We start from the raw sequence: 22,714 nt of genomic DNA on the forward strand, positions 1-22,714 counted from the left end.
GATTTCACAGTAGCAGGTGGGAGGTGAAGACTTCATTTTTCTTGGGGTCTGCAAAATCTCCTAAGTAGGGAAAAAATATGAAAAAGAAAATGGTGTAACACATTTATTCTTTTAAATAGTCTGTCTTTAGAAACTAACCTTTTTTCCCTCCTTTGAGTAACGTCTTTGGGAAGATAAACACCTCATCCACATTTCCTTCAGTTTGTGTATGTGTCTGTGTCCCTATTCATTGATCCTCTCTTTTATCTTATCTCTTGATAATTTGTTCTTCTCATCGTTCAGAGGTATTTAGTGTTACAGGATCAGTTTAGGAAAAATCAAGACCCTCTCCTATGTGATTTTTTTTAACTCAAGTCTTTATTTTGGATGTAGATATATTGTTCTCTACTTGAAGATGTGTCCCCTCAAGATTAGCAGGCATACAGTTCCCTATGCAAATATTTACTTTGAAACCATAAAGTTTCTATGCAAAAAAGTTGTAATGAAGAAGCTGTGTTGAAGATGAAATAACACATTCATCTTTAAGGTAAAACGCTTTTTCTGTTCCAACAACATTGTCTTGAGTAGGCACATACGTATATATCAGTTTATGTTTTTCCTTCTGGTCCTTAAGAGTTGCAACATAATGACAAAGTACCTTTCCAAGACCTTTATGGTGTAGGACTGAAAATGTTTTCTCATTTTATAGCAGTAGCACACACTAATTACCATCATGATCATCATCATTGGGTATTTTCCATGCACCAAAAGGTTCTTTAGGTATCTCCAAATGTAGCTGAGCATACAGACAACTAAAACTCTGTAAATATTATTGTAATAAATCTAATCCCCAAATCCCCGTGCAAATATAATGCAAAAGTTTGCCTTTTGAACATTCCTAAACTACCTTTAAAATCAAATACTTTTGCATGTCAGATTACTACAAGACTAATGCGAAAATGCAGTTTGTTTTCACAAATGCTTTGTCTGCGTAACTTGATTGTGAAGAATTTTATCTGCAGTTTGAAAAGGTAGACTCAAGTCATTTAGATAATAATTATATTGATCTTCATACCAATGTCTGTTGTTTCGGGTTTTTTGTTTCTCTATCATCATTTACAAGTGAAATGTCACATTCAGAAATATGTTTCCAGAGCCATGCTTAGTCTAGTCATGTGAGCCAGTAATATGTATGTAAAACTGAAGATAGAAATGTCAAGATTATATTTTTAACTACAATGACTTGGAAAATCATACACTGCACAAGCTACAATGAGGGCAGTGGGCATCTGCGTATGTTTTGTGAAACTTAACATAAATTCCAGGTGAGGGCCAGTGAAATCCGGTGATGTTGAGAAGTGATTCTCTTGCTTAGGCATTTAATAACATTTAATAACAGAATAATCTCCCCAGGGAAGTGGTTGATTCCCCATCATTGGACACTTTTAAGATTCAGCTGGACAGGGTGCTGGGCCGTCTTGTCTAGTCGGTGCTTTTGCCAAGAAAGGTTGGTCCAGATGATCCTTGAGGTCTCTTCCAACCTGGTATTCTATGATTCTAGCCTTCATTTGCATGTGTGTCTGTTTTGTTTGGCATGGCGTGCTCCAGATGTAGTTTTGGAGGTGGCAGATATGCCAGTGAAATCGTGTACATTCTGAAACAGCAATCAGAGGCTGTCGTACCTAAAGGCTTCTGAAAATGCACTAGGTATAGAGTTTAAGGCCTGACTGTTCTGTGTGTTGTTTGTAGACTAGGTAGATAGCGTGTTGTTTGTAGACTAAGTAGATCTGGATCTGGAAACACAGATATTCAAAAAGATCAATTCTGTTTCATGAAAGATATTCTAATCTACACTTTTTGTGGGTCAAGCTGTGTTCATTGTCACAGTTCTGCCCTTTTTTCTGTTTAGGCAAATTGATGAATTTGCTGAAATTAGGTGGTAAAGCTGCATGGACTATGGTTCTCATAACCGAAATATATAAGCTTTTAAAATTTAAACTCAGAAATAGGGCATAAATTTTTTTATTTCTGGAATAAAATTTACAGGCCCTGGATGTTAAAGCTAAACCCCCTAATTTATATCAAGCAAAAACTTATGGAAAGTTCCATTCCAAGGAATAGAACTAAATAGATTAGAAAATTCTCCTTTGATTACCTCAATAATAGGTATGCTGAATCATTCAGAAGTGTCTGTAAATAGTAGATCAATCTATTAGATTTTGTTAGCTAGGATAGTACACTTATTGTTACTACAAGCATACATCATTTCTGTTTTATAGAAAGTCATATGTAAAATAGGAATATAATTATTAATGGTTTCCAAAGCAATTTACATTTTCAGAAGCCTGTTGGGAAGTGAGCAACCATCTGGAGACCTCAGAAGCTTAAAACATAGGATTCTTTTACTATGTTTTGTAGAAGATGGTCCTGTGTTCATTCTTTTGCATAAGAAAATCTTCTAGTACGTGAAATTCAGCATAAGGAATACCAGAGCGGCTCTGAGTGTTTATAAACCCTGCATTTTTAGGTGAAGATTTTCACCTCTTCTTATCTATCTGAAGTATCTCCACAACAACAAGGCATATATTTCATCCAGCACATGTCATTAACCAGAGTTATATTATTGCTATTGTGTTATTTCATACTCTCTGTGTTTGAGAAAAATAGATGTGTCAGATAGTTGACACCTAAATCTACCTTAGCTACAGATATAGCCAATAGAAAGCAAGCTATTACATTTCAGAGAATGATTAGGGGTATTTATTATAGCACTTTCCCTGAGTTCCCCTCTGGAAAAGAATTCTTTAGGCTTCTCCATGTCTATAAGTATTTGGAGTAATTAACCATTTCTCATACTCAGATGAGTTAGTCATTTACAAGGTGTGATTAGTCACTGCTGTTTCTTTGGTAATGTTTGATTAATGTGGATCTCAGACGGCTGATAGCAGATGATTAATAAGAACTTACTAGAAAAAAAATTGTGTGTGAACCTTTTCGTTGGAGATTTTTGGGAATCTTGGAAAGATTAGATACACATTAGGATATCAAATTCTAGCTTCACTTGCAAGATTAACGCTTAAATTCAGTGAGATGAACGGGATGGCATCACTCATTTTAAGCAGAGTTCCTTTTGTCCCTGTTGTTTGATGTGTCGGTGTCACACTAGGGAAAAGTGAGACAAACACATCGTGCTACGAAAGCTGGGAGAGACAAAGCTGAGATACAAAAGCTCCCAGTTACTTTTTTAGTTGAAGCATGTGAAGAAAAAGAAGGAAAACTGATCTTCTATTTGTAAGATGAAATTGCCTGAACACACAACTTGTAGCCTGAACTTTGGCTGCTCCGGCTCTCAGGAGCTGATTGCATTCAGATCATCAGGATTTCAGCAATGTGGGGATCAGTGTTTGAATATGTGCCACTGTCTGTTTGTGTTATGTCTATTTGCCTGGTCGTTTTCATAATGAGACACTCCAATGTTTCTTCTCCTGAAATTTTGTACTTAGTTAACTTGTATCTCTTAGCTGTCCTCTCCTTCCCATTAACTTCATGAGTCCCTAACAAGTTGCTGAAGGTTTCTGAAGGTGTTTCCAGACTTTTTTGAATAACATATCTAATTCAAGATAATCCACTTTATTCATTCCATTGTGCTAATCATAACTGACATTTTTTGTGAGAAAAAGAGTGTCACAGTCACAGGGATCCTGCTGTAATTCCAGTTTTATTAATTATGTCATAACATCAGTAACATAATTCTTTTATGAGCAATTAAATGTTATGTTCTCTGTTTCTAATTTGAAACATGAGTTATAACTCATCCCAGAAGTGGCAGTCATTTCAAGGCTGGGCCCAGTGATTCCTTTCTATTGTTTAATCTGTGACAGTGGGATTGTTAATCCTTATTGGAAAAAGTAATATTTATACTAATTTGCTACTATCCTTTTTTTATATCTCTTTGTGTTTTATTTGAAACTATGAAAAGCGACCTGCAGTTGAAGATCGGATTAAATGGAGCTTCAGCTTGCCATGCTAGATGTGTTCAAACCCTTTAGTACAACTAAGAGAATTGAGCAAAAGTAAAGACATGATACACAAATAAATCATACCTTTAGCATATGGTGGTGGGGTGTGTTTTATTTATCCTACCCTCCATGTTGTTAATACTTAGGAATAACACTCTTAGAAACTTCTAAGGCTGCAGGCAAATGACTAGACTGCTGGCTAGAGGTTAAGCATCCAGAATCAGGACAATAAACCAAACCTGCTGTTATGACCATGCAACAGAAATCAAGTGTGCTTCCGTGCCCAGAGGGAGAGATCAAGCGCCCTGGCTTCACTACATCAGTGCCTGTTGCAGGCTTGGAGGTACCAGTAACTATCCTCCACTTCCTAGTGGTGAGCCAGTGTGGTATTTGCAATTCCAGATAACTGCTGTTCACAACTAGCACATGGGTGAAGTGAATGTACAATTCTTTTGTATCTCCTTTTGTCTGAAAAACAAGTTTTACACTACTGTTTGACTTTTACTCATCTGTTGGAGAACGGTGATGTGCTTTCCTGTTCATCAACATTCCAAAACTGCACTCAGCACTGGCTTTTCACAGTTGAAAAATCTGTTCTAAACTTTAAATCCGTCCCTGGAAATGATCACAGATATCTGAGGGGCTATCATTATTCCTTTTGTTATGTTGCCTACATTCCCTTATTTGAAGAAAATTTCTGAAGGGGGTTGGAAATAAGTACAGAATAAAAGTTCAGATAACACTGTGGAGTTCTAGAGGTAAATATTGCAGGGCCCCAAAAGCAGAATGTATCCTTTACTGTTAGCCCTCCGTTTTTTAACATCTCAATGCTACCGTAGTCATGCCCATCTTTGTCTTTGCATTACGGAGTCCAGTAAAACACAGATTGTAGCATTTTAGTGAGATATTAGGAAAGCGTCTTAAATTTCTAACCTAATGGTAGATTCTGTTAGTCGTCTTTGATGTGTCTGGCTGTGATGCTGTCAGTTAGGGTCACCTGGTAGGGTCCACACCTCTGTGTAGGCATGCTGAAAGGTTCCCTAGGGACAGGAAATCAACATTCAGAAGAGAGCACCCTAGAAATCTCCAGCATATTCTGACCTCATAATGTGATTAAACCAAAAGAAAGAGAGGAGAAAAAAAAAATAAAAAAGGAAAATCAGTGTGGGCTATTAATCAAAACGCAGCAAAACTCTCTAAAATCTGGAGGGAGGTTCAGTGAAATGCAGACCTAATGCCTGTAGAAGGACAGCTTGTCGTCTGAGATATCTGCTGTAAACAGATCCACTTAAGTGTATCTGAATCTTCAGCCCCGCCAAGGGCTACTGTGATAGTAATTCTGGTGACAGATAGCTCAGGGCCAATATTTAGAAGACAGATATAAAGAGGTGCTTGAATCTTAAAGAATACCTGCATAATGGGAACTATCTGATAATTTCCCAAGAGAGCGTCTGGACCATGAAAACCGAAATCCCTGCTCATTGTTTTAGGACTTCATTTCCTGCTGGTAAAAACTCGCAGCAAAAGTCAGTGGATACCTGCACTGATTTTGCCCACCCTTTCTTCAAAGTCTGAATAAAAGGTTTCAATATCTATGACTATCAGTTCCCATCTCTAAATTCACTAATTATAGGACACAAACATCAGAAAGACGTTAGCTTTTAAGACACTGGGGTTTATGTCACTAAAAGACACAATCAGTTCAAAGCTGGACATTCTCTTTCTCACTGCTTTTTTTTTTTTTTTTTTTTTAAATCTCTAGTCCTCTCACCCCATAAAAGATTTGTTAATGGAGATCCTTGTTCTGACTAAACATTAAAGAAAGAAAAATCTCCTTCACTTACATGTGCAAATCTTTATCTCCATCTGTTTCTTATTCCATGTTTCAGGCCCATCTGTCTTCTTTATGATCTAGATGCTCTTTCTCATAACACTATCAATGTGGTAACTATGTTCATTTTTTTTCAATCATCTGGGGAATGTTTTTGCTTGAGTTTCTTATTCTTTATATTTTCATCTGTTTCTCAAAGGCTTGTCTTAAAAACTTGCAAAGGTCATTTAGCTCCCAGATAGTCTGTTATCCTCTTAATTCTTCCAGAGAAGCTTCATTAGAAAAAAACAGAAATCTGCTCCACAGTCCCTTGTGGTAGCATCAGAACAGGAACGGAAGATAGGCCAGTCACTGTCCAGTAGCCATTTATCTCTGGATGCATAATAGAGACTTAGGTTTCCAAGTTTTGCAGTGCTGCCCGTTGTCCTGCCCCCGCCCCCCCACCCCCCCACCCCCCTTACCAGTACCCACCTTTTGCAGAAGCTCTGGAGATCATTTTGCAGCATTTAAACAAACAAACAAATAAACAAACAAAAAGAATACTCCTGTTACAAAATAGGGGAAGAATGTAAAAATTTAGAAAATAAAACCAATTTTTCTATTAGATTCAGAATTTGTAGATTCATTTAGTAGTTTCTATAGAAATACATTATATTAATCCTTACTTTATTTGTGGGGTGGGGCGGGGCAGGGGGAGGATTTCCCTTTAAAATGAAGGGGAAGAAGCTAAGGCAAGATAGAAAGCCAGTGAGAAATGGACTTCACCCTGGTCCACTGAGTTCATTGACTTTACCTCAGGAAAACATGCTTTATATGGTGCAAGATGACAGTCATTTAACAGAGGCCTGCAAAAAACAGTATCATATTTCACGATTATTTCCTCTAGCTCATCATGGTGCTCCTTAGCACCACCTGGTTCCCTGGTGCAAATGTATATCATACTTTTTGTCTCATTCCAGTCGTTAAATGTTCTGCTTCCAGGAGTCTGAGCACAGACGCTGATTCTATGTAATGAGGTTGATATGGAGAACAACTAAAACTGATCTGAAGTGATGTTATAGCAGAAAGGAACAGAAATCCCTTTATTTAGGGGCTATTTTTTCTCTTATTACTGACATGTTAAAATATCAATAAGGATGAAAGAAAAGCTCAGCAAAAGCCTGCATATACTCATCATACCCATGCAGAGGGGATACTGCTATTATGGCATTTGCTAAAATGAGGACATCCATTTTTCTAAAAGACAGAGTTTATTTAATTGGAAACAGATAATTGAATCTCTCTTCCTGTGAACGCATGGAAAACATGGTTAAGATAGCATCTGACTCGCTAGTATCAAAAATAGTAAACAGATTTTCCCAGATTGGCAAATACGTGTTTCTGGTGTAGAAGTATTGCATTGCTAGCTTTTTGTGATGTTATGGTGTTTCTAAATGAACGGTTTTCTCATGGAAAATTCCATGCTAGTCATAGCAATAGTTAGTCATGACTAAGCTACCAGGCTATGGTATTGATATGTTTATGTTCATAACTTTGCTGTCTGTTTTCAATGGATTGTTCACATAAATTATTCAGTAGCTTATTTCTTAAACCACCTCTGAGATGAAGGGAACCCTGAGTATACATAAGCCTATCCTGTTACACTTAGAAATCCTTTGGGCAGCGTGTTATCAGCTCTTTCTTATCTCTGTAGGAATCAACATGTAGTTCTGTGATTTCGGCTACTAAAAATTTATGGTGTTGAGAATACAGAATCCTAGTTGGCTTTACCCTCAGATTACTGCTTGGAATGGTGATTTTACACTGATTATTTATTTATTTTTATTTATTTTTATTATGTCTAGATTGAACTGTGAACTCATAAAATGTTATTTAGAAGTTATCCGATAGGTTTATCTCATGTAAGTACTAAAGTACTTAAGTACATATCTACTGTAACATATATCTAATATTAGAAGCCAGGCTTTTCATTATTTAGTTTGGGTTATCATGATATTGTGTCTACACATACATTATCATATTAAGTGATTCTTGATTCTACAATTGATATGTTGGACAATTGCACCATGATTTAAATTCCCATACACAGGAGATATTCAAGCAGGAAGCTAATGGAGCATAGAATATATGACACTAGATGCTCAGAAATGGTACTTCAAACATGATTGTATTTTAAGCCCTTTACACTTCATTTTTTAAAAATGTGACAAATATTTAACCACAGCCATTTTCTTTGCATGAGAATTCAATTCTGTTGATTTTGGGTTATTAGAATGTGTGTTTATTCCAAGGTAATTATAATCTACTAACTCCAGTGACATTTGGGGATTTTGTTTTGCAGCTGCATGGATTCTACTAATTTTCTGAAGGCAGATGTTATTGTTGCTTCATAATTTACTTGAATTAATAAGGATCTTCTTATCGCCTTAATGAATCAGACCAAAGAAATCAACTATTTTATATGTGTATATGTGGGCCACACTGATACCACCGACACATTCTGTGTGTCGAAGTTCTTGCTTATTATCATGGTCTGAGATATTGATGTAACTATATTTGTCTCTTATTAAATACCCTGCTTTACTCTTATTGCTCTGGAGACAGAAACTTACTGCTTCCGATAGCACAATTCTCTGCTGATTCAGCAAAGAGGACTAGAGGTAATCTATCCTATACAACTCCAGTTCAAGTTAAATTTTTTAGTGGAAAACAGTGGGCTGGATGTTTACAGAACTGTAAACTGTGTGCTTTAATTCCTTATATGAAAACAGGATATTATTCTAGTCTTTAACCAGTGCTAACTGTAAAGTAAATATACCATTACTCTCCCCAACTTTCACACTGTTCTTTGTTTATTTTTTCTCTCCAATTGCTTTTGTATTTGGAGAGTACTAATTCTTTATGTTGATTGTCTGCAATCTTGCTTCTATATTTGAGTCTAGAAGGCTTTTGTGAAAGATGCCTCATTCAAATACATGTGTACAGCTAACCTGCGGAAGCAATGACAAGCTATTAATTCTGCAATATTTAAGTTCTCAAACAGACTGATTCTGTTTCTACCATGCTCCTGTGTCTTACTGTTTAGGGTTTCTGAAATAACAGTTAAATTCATTGTTTTGAAGAAGCTGTGTTGGCACAGCATGTTTTTCTTCAAGAACAGCTCAAATTTGGAGAAACCTCCTTGTATAAACAACATTCCAGATCTACCTTGTTCTAATGATAGCTCAGTATTTGTTAAGAATACAGACAAAAGTTCATTGGTCTAATTTGGTAAACCTGACTCTATTGCGGTAAACCATGTTCTATTTCATAATGGAGACGGGGTGAGTGAGCCATGTTATTTTACCATGTGTGAACAGCCACATAAAACCAGAGTTCAACTGTCACTGTTTTCCCTAAAAAAAATTTCCTTCCTGGCAAGACGCTGAAATCATCTGGATGCAATTCACAATCTAAGACCTGTTATGTGGAGCATTTTCTAGTTTTAAAAAAAAAAAAAGAAAGAAAAAAGTCAACTTTCTCCTTCACTTTTTGAGCAACTTTGCAAATACTCTCTTTGGAAGGTAATTTCATCTGCTGCAGAAGTGTCTAGAGAGCATGGTTCCTTTAGAGAAAGTATAGGTGCTTCACCGCAAATTAAGAATTCCTCTGCTTATTTGTCCCTCTGTGCTTTGTGCAGAAAAGAGTAAGAAAAGATGTTAGGGTCACGTTGGAGATGTGTCTCGATAAATATTCAAAGTTGAATTTAACGCAGGTTGCAATAGGTTATGGAAAGATTTGTGGAAATAAGCATCTGATTTTGCCTTTACCAACAGCATTTTGAGCATGCAGCTGAGAACCCTTAAGATATTGTCTGTCTAAAAATGCAAGGGTATTAATTTTAAAAATAACATTTTAAAAGGCAAAATGATTGGGCATACTTAAAAACTAGCAATCAGAAGCTCATTTCACTTATCATGAAACAAACATTATTCATTATGCTTTTAAGCCTTCTTTCTTTTTGCTCCAAATAGCTTATGCTCGTGGAATTCAGCTTTCATTAAATTCCAGCAGAGTTTTATCACTGATTTCAAAGCAGACAAAATTTCATCCTGGGATTCCAGTGGGATTAATTTCAGCATAAGGGACTATTCAGCTTGAATAGCAGCAACCCAATTTGGTCTTAGAATAAAATAAACTTGAGTTTTAGTTTCTTTTGGCCCTCTATGAGGCTTTCTTGTGCTGTAAAGGTACAACTAGAGGTTGTCCAAGACCACATAGCACTTTAAAAAGCAGCCAGATAAAGGATGCCTTCAACAGGTATAGGGTGAGTTACAAGGCACAACATATGTCTTAATTCAAAAGTGAAGGAATTAAAACCCACATTGCTTTTGTACAGTGAGTAGTTCAAGCTTTTCATTTTCTTGGCAAACTGCCTCTCCTTCTCTTTAACAGCATTAAATTCATGTGTTTATTTAAAATATCCACGTCTTCCACAATTTAGAAAGAGCTCTCTCATTTATTTACCTAAACTAAGGCAGTAAAATTTACTATAGGTAAATTTACAGGGTTCTTAATTCTAACCTTCTTTTTCTCTGATTTAAGGCTACTGTGGCTTGGCTTTCAATTTTCGCATCCTGTTATAAACTTACAGTCATCCTTTTCATCATCTCCTGGAATTGCTCCTCTCCTTTTCCAAAATGAATATGGAGATTGTGAAAGGCACTAAATTGCTAATTAAGATTATCATGCAATAGAACAGGTGAAGCAAAATCAGAGTAAAAGAAAGTTTTCCACCAGTATTTGGAACCATTGACATTGTGCTTCAGACAAGATCTAGGTGGAACAGAACAAGTTCAAGTGCTATTATCATTATTGTTGTTGGTCTTTCTTTGATAGTATATAAGCTATACCAAAAATGAAGTGTGATACTATTTGTGATACTGATTTTGAAAGGCAAAGGTTTATTTATGTTGGATTCAGACCATCAAACTCACAAAACCTTAGATGATAAGACCTAGCTGATAATATACAGCCCCTTATTAATTCTTCTAAAAGCTTACACATTTTGTCTCAGATGTGTTTATGAGCTGGTAAACATTCCACCTTCTTTTTCTGTCTTCTCTTTTTCTTTTCCTTACATCTCTTTCTTCCTGTCTTAAATACACAAGGAATATTATACTACTTTTACAACTCAAAGAGGAGCCATCTCATTGTCTTTCAGTTGCCTTCTATTCTATTTCAGATCCCAAGAACATTAGTAGCAGGTTCTCATCTAGATACCATTCATATGACGTATCGTATCTTAAACAATCTAACTTTATAAATACAACATTTGCACACTCACATCAACCAGCTCAGGTAGAATTTCTTAACTCTTTCCGTCTTCATACTTAAAATGAAGGTGTAACATGAGACATCCATTAGGATATTTCAAAGCATCCTCTAAAAACAAGCTTATGTATTCTTTCACCAAGAAAACTATTAAAGAATGATCACTGAAATCTCCATAAGTATATAAATATCACATGGGCAAAGGCTTTCAAATCAGATTTGGATCAAATTTTGAATCACATTTGTTGATGCAAGGTCAAAAGTGAAAACAGTACACTGACCCTTTCCTTAGGAAAAAAAAAAACCAAATAAAACCAAAAAAACCCAAAGCCCAGGAGATCAGTGTGATTTAGGGATGTTTAAAGATCTACCTCACGAAAAGTATTTAGGGAGCACTTTCATCTCCCAATTGAATCATTCAGAACAATTTGATCCTTACATTTCAAAAAGAGCTTAAAATTCCTAAGAAGTCCAAGGTCAGGAGAAATTTTCTCAAGGCTAACCAGGTGTGTTCATATCAGTTCCAAAATCTAACCAAATGATGTTGATTGATGAGCAGCAAAAAATACCATCTCTTAGGACACCAGGATGACGGTAGAAATGTTTGTGGTTACATGTTTTAGAAGAGCTAAATTCAGAAGCTGAAAGCAATAGGAAAAACAAAACAAATCATTTTGAGAAATGTTTTAAATATAGAATGGAAAGGATAACTGGAGCACAAAGGTGTTTCACTTAGGTGCTCAAGAAGCCACAGTCTTGTTATTAACAAAATACACATAAAGACGCACACACAGGCTGCCTTGTTGCACTTGGAAGGGTTGGGAAATTGTCTGTTTTATTTTTTTGAAATAAAGAGAGGAAGAAAAGAAGTGATAATAAAATCTCAGCTAGGTTAGAGCAGAGCACTAGACACACTGTATATAGTCATAACACAGATACAGACAGACACAAACACACAGAGTAACTGAAGGCAGGGAGAGCTGACAACAGTTAATAAAGAAATGAGTAGATTGGATGCTAGAGACTGTAGATAAGGTAAGAAATAAAACACCAGGAAAGATATATATGAATAACCGATGTGGGGTAGAGTAAGACTACAGAGCCAGACTCTTCTCACTGTCATCTAGTGACATGACGAAAGGTGTGGGAGCACAGATGGAAATACAGGAAATTCCACTTTTTTTTTTTTTTTTTTTTTTACTGTGAGAATAGTCAAACACTGGAACCATTGGATGGAGAGTTTTTGGAGTGTCTATCTGTGAGATATTTAAAACTTGACTTGACATAGCCATGAGCAACCTGCTGTAGCTGACCCTGCTGTCAGTGGTGAAGTTGAATCAGATGGTCTCGGGAGGCCCCTACCAACCTCAACCTTCTGTGATTCTATGTGTGGTCATCAGAGTTAAGTTAATGTAAAAATTAATTTTTTAGAGGATATATTCATATCCCTATAATGAGTATTAATTTTTTATAGCCTTATAGTAAAAAATGGTGCAAGTCTACATTGGTTTATGTACTGATCTTGAATCAGTAGGTCTTTATAACTTCCATCCAAGAAGAACTTGGCCATAATGATGATTTTCCGTTAATTTTGTAAGATTTAGAAAGATCCAGTCAAACAGGAAAACCATAACACATTGCCTATAGTTAAAATGTCCAAATGAGGGTATCAGGTGGTCATAGGGCTGCCTGCATGACATGGATTTCAATTTAGTGTTTCAGTGACATGAATGATACCATTTTAGAAAAATCTAAAAGGACTTATATTTAACATTTGGCCAGCCCATGAGATCCTCAGATATAAATATTGTATTTTTTTGAGTAAAAGTGTGATGATTATATTTATTCTTGTATCTTTTCACTCCTGTAGAGTTGTTACTATAACATCAGTCTTGTTTGGTGCTTATGATTGAAAAGAATATTGACAAATCAGAGAGGGTTCAAAGAAGAGAATGTGTTTAATTATAGGGTATGAAGAAAATGGTGACATTCATGCAAAGAAATTTCATTGGGGACTTAGGATTTAAATGTGTTTTGGTGGAAGAAAGGATTTAGTTATAAATTGCATGTTTAGATATTTAGTTGTATATATTGGCTAGGAATCCAGTCCTCAGCATACAAATGTTGAGATTAGGCTGTTAGATTCTTGTCTTTTTCCTCCACACTGAAGAAAATGAAGCATTGGAGTGGCTTTCCGGCAATGAAAACCAAAAATAATTTATTTCTATTTCTTTCCTTCTAAAAGATACTTTTAAATTATCTCTTTGTTTTGTGCTCTGTGGGAGACCAGGTGATCTGTTGAAAATAATCCGGTATCATGCAGTGTAAAGATATCTGAGCTGGTTGTCTTTGAGGTAAATCCACTAGATTGGATCTGGAAAGCAGCATAACTGCAGCACCATGGAACTCCACTGTGACTGATTTAACCTTCTTTTTGGTAATATATTGACTATGGCTCTATAAATTAAACATTTGTTTATGAAGCATACACATAATTAGAAGAGATGAAAAAAAATTGTATCTGGCTTACATAAAAGTGAAAGCAATCCAATTTCTGGAAGATTTTCAGAGAGAATTCATAGATGGCATGATGAAAATGAAGGACAAAATGGATTCATCTCGTGTCTCACATTGCCATCAATGAGCCTACAAAAATCCTTCATAACACATTGATCAAGTCAATATAAGATTTTTATCAGCATGTTATATAGAATCTAAAAGCCATATTGTGCTAAGACACTTGGTTAGCTAAGAAATAAAAAAGTACATAACATGATAAAAACAAGAAGAAAACAAACAGCACTTTAAAAAAAATCCTAAGCCACATATATATTTATATAAACATATAAAATGTGCATATGTATTTATATTTGTATTTATGTGTACACATATGCGTACAGTAGTGCCAAGCTAGTGCTAACTATGATCATTAGGTTGCATTATTTACCACTCACAAGTATTCAGGCAACACCTGGATTATTCAGATAATTGAATTCGAAAGTATAAATGAATTATAACATAATAGTAAGTTCTTCAAGCGTTCATTCTGAATGAACGATGACTTACCTATATGCATATCAGTTGCTGCTATCCTACCTAAAAGCAAGATCCTCATACAGTAGTTCTCTCTGCTTGGTCAAAGAAGGTCTAATAAAATTTAGAGAATATTCTAAATTGTGAAGTGCAGTACCAGTACGCAATCTACAGATAGACCAAGCAAAACTGAGTCTGAGTGGGATGTCAGCTACCTCCTTTACACTCATGAGCCAATATAGCTAGCATTCTCTTGTGTGTATTGCAAGATAAGCAGTCACTAGTGGTCAGGGGTTTGCCTATGAATGCAGTCTAACACTAACAAGTTACAAAGTTGGGACTCATAATGAAGACTCAAAATGACAAATTTTTAAAGCCATGGAATAGAAATTATTAATTTGCATTAACTTGCAAACAGTTATAAATAATAAATAATTTCTACGCCAGTTTGAATCAGCTGGTTCATCAGTTATGCTTCTATAAAATAAAAGTGATTAACTCAGTAAAGAAATAGCAGTAAATAAGTAACCGAATCTATTAAGAAGTACCAAATCCTTCATTTTCCTTTGTGAAAACTTTGTGAAAAAGTTACTGATTAATTTTAATGATGATATTTCCACATTTTAGAAGGTTCCTAGAGCCAATAAAATTTTACGTTTTAAATTTCCAGAAAGTTTTGCTTGTGCGTGTTTTCTGTGATTCACTGCTGGAACCTATTGAAGCTCAGTAGGTGTCAGAAAAGTTGAATATGCAGTGATGAACAGACAGTGATACCTCCTTGAGGAATAGAGCAGGTGCTGTAAAATACACCAAAACAAAGTACTATAATTAATTTTAAATACTTAAAATAATTTAGTAGAAAACCACAATTATTAGAAATAAATGCCCTTCTCACAGATCTTCACATATCTTTAAACAGCAAAACATTACAATAGGAACATAAGGAGAAATCAGGATTTTGGAAGGTGGAGTAAATCATATTGATTTATGTCTTACAGCCATACAGATAAAATTGGCGATTTTAAAATTTTACAGCTTCCGTCAGAGCTAGCTCCTTTCTTTTCATTTGAAATAAAATAAAACCCAAAAGCTCAGCATTGCCCATGTACTTACCGAGTGCTCTCAAATCTTTTCCCATTAAAAATATTCAACAAATTCATGATTTAGTTTGCTATACTTTGTTTCCTCTGATTCTGCAGAGATTAATGAACTCTGACCTGCTGATGTTAAATGGGTTGTAAGTAATAATTTATTCAACTCATTTTGTCTCATCTTTTGTTGATTTGGTTTTTGTTTGGCAGTGATTTGATTTACTTATATGTTACCATTCAAAAAAAATATTTCCTGGATTGGAATAATGAATTGTGCTTTGCAAGTTGCTAAATGATGAATTATTAATTACAGACATTTCATATTAAAATTACTATAATATCAGAGTAAGATATATGGTAGTATCTCTTGGGTTTTGCTAAATTAGTAGGACTACTGGAACCAGGTTGTTGAAAAATTTTGGTGCTGCTGATGATCAAAATTAATCCAAATTTATTTTCATAATATCCAAAGATATATTTCCCAAAATATTCCTGGCGTCAGACTCATTTTCTGGAATATTCATAGGTAAAGGAACTTACACTAATTCTTTAAGAATGTAAAGGATTATTTCTGAGAGATAATTTTCAAATTAGTTGTTCTTCCAAAAGGAAGAACTAGCATTTGACTAGGTCTTTTTGTCTGACTTCCTAAATCTTAAAAAAACCCTAACCAGCTAAAATGAGAACTGATCCAGTACCTTCCTTTAGATTTGCATACATTTATTCAAGGGAATTCTAATGTTAATGTGATACAAGCAGCTGAGCATCAAAGAAAGTGGCTACTATGTTTATATAAGTGTGGTAGGTTTTCAGAGATGCCTATGTTCTTAGGACTGTTCCTTCTTCCATAAATGGCCCTTAATGTCTTTGTCCTTTAAGAGGATAATGTTTCCCTTTTTCACCATGGAAGGCGGTCAGGGTAAACTCGGTCTAAAAAGATCTGCACCTTTATCTATTTGATACAACATGAGAATGACAAGGTAAATAAATGCCAGAAGATTTGTAGGACCTTAATAGGATTAATAGCAGCCTGTTTACCAACGGTATTTCCAAACATTTTTCTTGCTGTTATAAATATTCATACCTCTAGTGGAAAGAATAGGTGTACACCAGGAAACAATTAGGAAGTAGGGATGTCATAATTTTGTTTTGAGTGACTAATCTTAACACATTTGTAATGCGATCAGTGGATGCCTGAAGTTCCACGGACAATTTCAAAGAGGAATTTTAGAAACCAGTTAAAACTAGTTAAGTTCAGCTATTTCCTGTATCAGTCTACATAAGTAAAGTTGCCAGTCTGTCCTTATCTCCGCCAAAAAACTACACAGGTACACAGAATTGCAGGGGTTGGAAGGGACCTTCAGAGATCATTAGTCCAACCCCCCTGCCAAAGGAGGCTCACCTAGAGCAGGTTGCACAGTAACGCATCCAGGTGGGTTTTGAATATCTCCAGAGAAGTAAACTCCACAACCTCCCTGGGCAGCCTGTTTCAGTGCTCTGTCACCGTCAAAGTAAAGAATTTTTTCCTCATGTTGAGATGGAATTTCCTGTGTTCTAGCTTGTGTCCGTTGCCCGTTGCCCTGTCACTGGGCACCTGTGAGAAGAGTCTGTCCCCATCCTCTTGACTTCCAGCCTTTAGATATTTATAAGCATTGATGAGGTCCCCTCTCAGTCTTCTCTTCTCCAGGCTAAACAGACCCAGGTCCCTCACCCTTTCCTCATATGAGAGGTGCTCCATTCCCTTGATCATCTTTGTAGCCCTCTGCTGGACTCCGTCCAGTAGTTCCCTGTCTTTCTTGAAGTGGAGAGCCCAGAACTGGACTGGACTAAAATTCCAAGTTCTACTTAAGTTTTTTGGGTGTCACTCCTAGTAAAAGAGCATGGCTACAAATAATGACCTTGTTTTTATGAGTTCCCAGCATGCTTATATTCTGTAAGCCAAAGAGACAAACTGTTCTTCATGTAACATCCTATCTTTGGTCTCTTGTGAGTTATGGGTAGAATTTCTGAAGACGACCAATGTAATTTTTTTTTTTCCCAGTTGCAATGCATGTAGCGTATTTTATGTAATCGGAGAATAAAGAGAGAAGCGCTGGGATTAACATAGCAATTTCCTGCACTGAACTGAAACCTTGCTAATCAATTTTAAGTAACCAGCTAATGCATTTATGTAATAAACTAATCAATCTCAAATACACATTTTGCCATTTGGATTGAATTTAATACCCCAGCATGCAATTAAGTGACATTATTGACAATGGTTTGAACATGTAATTGGTGATTTGATATTACAATTGGTATTCTGTGCCTGAAAACAATTTTCTAATAAATTCAGTACCATTAATTTATTCCTTCATATTATTCTGCAGGACATATAGAATATAAAATACTAATTAGCTTAGAAAAGAAGAATTCCTGAGGTTTTAACCACCAAATTCCTGACTTAGATTCTGTTTCCTAAGATTTTGTAAAAAAAAAACAAAAACAACCTACCACTTCAAAACACTCTATCAGCATCTCTTCTACTATAAATAAAAAGAGTAGAAATATTTTTCAGTACATCCAACTGAAATAAAATTATTTGGCTGAGTCCATATACCTTTTGTAGACATTTTGTGTATGTTTAATGGCTACAGAATTATGTATTTAAATCTTTTACATTTTCACAACAAGCATGATACTAGCACTGTTGCAATAGAGATAAACGTGTGTCACTTAATAAAGAAGCTGTTGATATTTAGAGAACACTGTCAGGAGTTTGGGCTGCCAAGCCTTTAACTAGCAGATTCATTCATTTTTACAGGTACTGAGCTTTTCTGGGTGAAATTTCACACGTTCAGAAACCTCTTGGATAGAAGAGATCTGCTTCACCCAGTGAGGGCCAATATATCAGCTGCACAATCTATATGTTAGACACTAAGATCCATCTACATCATGGCAGAACTGGATGTTGTTATCGGTAAGCTATCTTTGCTAGTTGGGCATCTGTTCAAGCCATTAATAATCCCAATTATGGCAGTTACAAAACTTTCCTTGACAGCTTATTCTATTGTTTAACTATTCTTTCAGCAGTAAATCTTTTGTCCTAATATTTAGCCTACATTTTTCCCACTGAAGCTTGAGGCAATTATTTCTTGTTCTGTCTTCCTTGACGATGAAGCATAATTAATCTTTCTTCTTTATAGCATCCTTTTATGTTCCTGCAGTCTTTACCAAAGTACTGTTATATAATTCATTCATATTATTTATTTATTTCTCTAGATCTAGCACACAGATAATAAATAAAAAATAAATGACTGAAAAATAGGAGATTCAGAAAGAAGACGTGTGTGTTTGTGTGTTTGCACATCCATATGTTATTTTAAATGACACAAAACCGATCAACATTACAAAAAGCACAACTTTCTGCAAAATTCACAGGGCTGTTCAGAGTCAATGACACAATGTGGCCTGCTTGCAGGCTAATTATTTACCTTTCTAAATACAATCCTTTAACACATCAAGTTGAAATAGCATTATCAAGAGAAAATGACATCCATAAATGCAGCTGCCAGTAGTTCAAAGAAAAGGGACAAAGTACACAGTTCCTTTTCAAAATTTTGAATGTTGAAATTTCAAGAATTTCAATTAACTGGCAGAAAGCTCTTTCTTCACATGTAATGGTTGTAAATTGTATCTGATTTCCAGTCCAGTACACTGATATTGTTGTAATCTGTATGCTCTATAGTTAAATAAAACCAGCCTAATGTAAGATGATTTATAAACATAGAGGGAAATATTTTTACTACAGTCTTTAAACACTCATCACTTCCAAATCAATTTTCTTTGAGCGTCTTGAATATTGAATACTCTGTACTAAAACTGCAGTAACATTGTAAGTTCTTGCACAATACTGCATGAGATTGTAGCATACTAAAACCACGTATCTTACATGAACATAGAAGACATCATGATTTGGGATATAAGAATTTTTTAGATATTATTTGTCAACCTTCCTGCTAGATAATTTGATTTCTGAGTGGTTAAATTTCGAATTTTAATATATTTTTCATGAAGTAAAATAAAACAAGAAATTAATCCTGGTGTCTTTTGCAAGGCATATTCTCTGTGCTACCGGCCTCTTTCGCTGAAACCCACTGGGTTTCAGTGGTGACAACGATATCTTTCATATGAAACTTCTAGTACCCAAGTAGGCAATCCACTCATCCCACTTAGGGTGCTGGAGTTTGCTCACTCTTTATCACTCTAAGTGGGAAGTTCTCATCACCATTAAAATCTGATACATCCTTGTTATGGTAAATAACAGTATTATCAAGCTTGTGGATCCCTACAAATTGACAGAATTATTTGGTGGTTCTGATACGGCACACAGTTAAACAGTGCAGGATCTGGCAAACATCACTGTAGAATTAAGCAGCTTTGTCAGTGAAATTATGTATTCTCTCTTGCACACAGAAATTTTGAAAGCTTTTTAAGTCACTGCTGAGGATCAAAGCATTTCTGGTTTCTGTAGACAGAGTTGCGTGATGTTTACCAGATTCATGTCCAGCAAAGCACCGGTTGAGCGTTAGGAGTTTTTGTTGTGCAGGTAGTATGCTGCCAAAATTCAGGCTTGAACTGACTTTTTGACTTTTTTCTAATATTACACATATTTATCACATATTACAACAACTTGAGGTCTGCCTGGGAAAGAGTCTGAACTCTTCTACTAGGATATGATTTAATAAATGTTGTCAGGGTTGTTTGGTAGCTGTTTAGTTGCAATAAAAAGGTGCAATGACAGTATGGATGTATACCCAGTGCCTAGGAAGAATAAAATGTTTTCCCACACAAAGTTTCATCTGTGGCACACAAACACTACATTTTTTCTGGTCCCAAGACAGATTTTCTGAATCCATTCAAAGTATGATCTAGTCAGGGCAATTAGGAGGGACAATGGGATGCATAGGATTCTGTTTCTGGGATAACAAAGGGGACAAAAAAGAAACCACATGCAATCCTGTGCTCAATGATTGATAGTTATTAGTAGTTATTTTACAAAGAAAATAAGTTGATTTTTTTTTTTTACAGTGCCTTGCTAAAGACATGCATATGTATATCTCTTTCTACTTGGGGCTTTCAAAATGCTTTATAAAGTTGTTAATGTAACAGTGTATCTGTTGGAGCTAGGGAAGGAAAGCACCAGAGAATCACCACAGTTAGAGAGAGCATCTAACTGAGTCGCCTAAGTTAGGATCCTGCTCGTCCAGTAGATTAAATAATAAAAGAAATGTTACTTTAAAACATGTATCCAGAAAATCTAAAAAGCTAAAATACTATTTAGGCTCAATGTGGAAAAATAGAACTTAATTAAATAGTAGAATTATGTAAAAATAGAAAGTATACAAGAAATTTTTTAAAATGTAGAATGTTTATGTATGGAAAACTTGAATTTCTGCAAACTAGAGGAGCATCTGTAAGATGTTTTCACAGATGTGGAAAGGGGAAAAGAAAATAATTTTGAAAGACCAGCAATTAAAATGTCATTATTTACTTGATCTAGCACTTATTTTTGTGGTTCAGTATGCCTTCCTACATGCTGAGGATCAATGGCGTGTATATAATCAGCCCATATCACCCATACTATGATAAGGTTACACAAATTTTGAGTAATAGGCATCAAATTACTTTTGGACACTTTTAAGAACCATCTGTCCCTTGAATGTGAAATGCATCTATAGCATTAGAAAACAAGCTAAAATAGTGGGGATTTTTTCTTCAAAATTTTCTGGTTTAGAACATTTGAGGTAAATAAGTGATTACTGAGTCATGCCAGAGTTTGGCTGTCCAGCTAATAGCACAGAACAATATGAAAATGATATAAAATATAAGGTGTGGGTACAGGTTAACTAGGTTCTAGGCATGTGTTTCTATTTTATCTGGCAATTTGGAATATATTAGTCAAGACCTTGATTTGAAAACCAGTCTTCCCACTCTGAGATAAATCCGGTTATATTTGATCTACTAAAAATGGAACCGCTGGGTTTGCAGGAGTGAACACATGGGGGAGGGAAGAGTTTGGGAGTGGTGAGGGGAAGCGAATCATCATCGGGGACTGCTGATGAGTATATTCTCTGTAGATATTCCCAAGAAAGCTGGGAACAGCTTCATTCTGGATAGAATGATTAGTGATTAATCATTCTCCAAGACAGGGAGAACTATTCATACTCATCATTCCTATAAATAAGCAAGCCAGCCTCACATCAGTGGTTTGAGAAACACAGATGGGATCATCACAAGAGCGAAGGGTACATAATGTACCTTAATTTCATTTCCTGCCCTAGAAAGAAATTAAGAAGTATTTTTTTATTATTATTTATTTTTTTAAACTTTCTTCTGAGAAGCTTTTTTTAATTAAACAGCGTGTGTGAAAGCCAGCATACATGTCTTCTAAAATGAGATAGGAAAGGAGTCACCCATGCTTGTTCATCCACTTTCTTGACTCTGCTTAGAGTCAGACATACCCTGGCTAGGGCATAAATCAGATCAAAAGAAAATCCTTTTGTGCTGATGTGACTGAACACAAACATAAAAAGACTTAGGAACAAAGAACATTAAAACAACAAGTGAAAAGTGCTCTCAGCTGAATCCTCTCTCCAGATGGAACTGATCCTGTCAATCACATGTGTTGTCTCTGCCCATACAGCTGGGTTTGCTCCCTCGGGAACAGCTTGTTCTCCCCAACTCCCTCATGCTCCGTTCAGCTTCTGAGGCAGAGGTTCCTGCTACACACATAAGGTCTTGTATATCATTTAGAGAAACAGATGCAGTTCTCTGATGACAGGCAGGGAAGGATTTCTGTCTCCTTAGGTGGTGAACTTAACTGTGATGGCATCTGGCCTAATGCCCCGCCTTGGCCTTTCACCAGAGTGCTGTCAGATGTTCCAGCCACCATATCCCCAGGCACTTTGCCATTCGATTGGGTCAGAATTCAGACAGAGCTTCTCAGACTCAGGATTTCTTGACACGCATCTCTGTGCAGACCCTCTGCATCGCACCCATCACTGAGATCTCACTGTTATTCTCCAGGCTAATTCTGACTTTTCAGATTCCTTTTGGAGCCTCAATATTCCATTGCTTAAATGGCAATAGTGGCTTTTCATTAATTACTTGCCTTTCAGCTTACACAATTCACGTTATTTCACTTCTCAGGTGTCCCTTTTTCTTGGGGACCCCTCTAGGGTTTTTCTTTCACCTGTGTTTAAAAAGGAGTAACCCCTTTTTGTATGTTTGCTTGTTCATAATATATGATGCCAAGATTATGCAAGACTTTTTACGGGACAGCATGCAAACACATATATATGAGCACATATACCTATAGTCATTCTTCTAGGGTCCTAGAGAAGCCTGATTTATAGTAAATGTCAGGCAAATCACAAATGCATATATGTGTAATAATATCCTTCTCT

This window comes from Larus michahellis, chromosome 4 (assembly GCF_964199755.1).
Source record: "Larus michahellis chromosome 4, bLarMic1.1, whole genome shotgun sequence".
NCBI classification, from domain to species: domain Eukaryota; kingdom Metazoa; phylum Chordata; class Aves; order Charadriiformes; family Laridae; genus Larus; species Larus michahellis.